Here is a 1,662-nt window from a genome sequence, read left to right on the forward strand (position 1 = left end):
TCCGCTGTTCGCTGAGTCACCGTTGTCGGTTACGCCTCTCGGGTTACGCTGTTGTCTACGTCCTGGTCGTCGGCTGCTATACCGGATGCTCGCTGGGAAAGGGTATCTGGCTTCTGCTTCTCCTCTGTGGGCTGCTTCTTCACCGTTTCTTATTTGATCCTCCTTGTTTGCAGGCTGCTGCTGTTGCTGAGTCCTGGGTCAGCTGAGTGGATCCCACCGCCGCCACCAAATGTTGTGCCTCTGTCCGGCACGGTTCGGGTTCCACCAGAAGGACTCAAGGAGTTGTCTCACAAATTTACACCTTTATGTAATCTTTAGAAAATATATATCTATTCTTTAATTTTACAATACACAAGTATGATTTACTTATAGTCACCCTCTCACTTAGTGGTACTCGCGTAGTAATTTATACCATAAGAACTCGGCGCGATGCGTTACTTTTCTTAATTGACCGAATGCTGACCCCCGACCACCTGCGCGCTCGCGCTTATATCTGGTGCTTTGGAGGTCGATCTCGTGTCTTCCGTGTTGCATCGTCAGCGTTCCGCTGATCGGTCGAGGCCAGCTTCCGCAACTTCCTAGTCTGCGATAATCTTGTTATTTTATTTCAGAGTTTCCTTTTATATCCACTACCCTGTTTATTTTAATTTATCAATACATCATTTAATTTATTCCTTTGGCACGTTTCGTGGCGCAATTGTCATTTGTGCAATACCGCACTCGTGACAAATATATTTCTAAAAATTGTAATAAGAAAAAAATTTAGTAATCAGTTTTTTTTTTAAATCATCGGTTTTACAACATCGATGTTTTCTTCTACGATGAATTGGTTAATTTGTGGACGGGTACCGCTGAATAATGATGTATCCACAAATTAAAAATATATTGTGATTTTTATTCAAACTTTGCTATGTACACTATGTACAGAGGTACCTTTCGGTACTGTGAAGAATGCTTTATGGCGCCTTGCGGCGCGTGTACGTTGGGTGTAAGTGTACTATTCCGTGTCGGAGTCGGATCCAAATAACTGTTGGTTCAGTCTAGGATTGATACGTTTGGTCCTCTTGCGGCCAGGTGTTCTTGGCTTCTGCGGCGTCTTTGGCAGTGGACTGATGGGCGGTCTAATGTCACAGAGCTTCCTTAGCTGCGGTAGTGGCTCTAGTGGCAACGGTGGCCACGTCTGTGTCGCTGCGTCGCAGGAAGGTCGTCGTCGTCGGGGATCTTCACAAGTTGCTTCTCCCGGTTGGTCGTCTAGTGGGGTCAAGCGCCACTGCAAACGAGTGACTCCCACATTCAATGGCCTTTCCAAGCTCTCCAAGGAGAGTAGCGATCGTGGGGGACCGGAGTGGTCCCGACGTCTTTTCCGCGACAGGTTGGCGGTTTTCTTCTACCGGATAAGGAGGCCCGTGAGAGCTCGCTCCGAGGAATAGCGGAGGCGCGTGAGAGCTCGCTCCGAGTAAGAGATAAGGACCCTGTAACGAGAGCCTGCTTTGTTGTCGTGAAGGCCCGAGGGGCTCACTTCACGATACCAAAAAGTGATCTACTAGATTCAGAGGCCCTATGAGCTCACTCTGAGATTCCAGATTCGATCGGTCCGTGGGTGGTCTCTTATATTGATCGCTGGATCAATCTTAAATGCGGGCTGGCGCTCGACCGCGTGGC

This window comes from Trachymyrmex cornetzi, unplaced genomic scaffold, assembly GCF_001594075.2.
Source record: "Trachymyrmex cornetzi isolate Tcor2-1 unplaced genomic scaffold, Tcor1.1 scaffold703, whole genome shotgun sequence".
In the NCBI taxonomy this organism is placed as follows: Eukaryota; Metazoa; Arthropoda; class Insecta; order Hymenoptera; family Formicidae; genus Trachymyrmex; species Trachymyrmex cornetzi.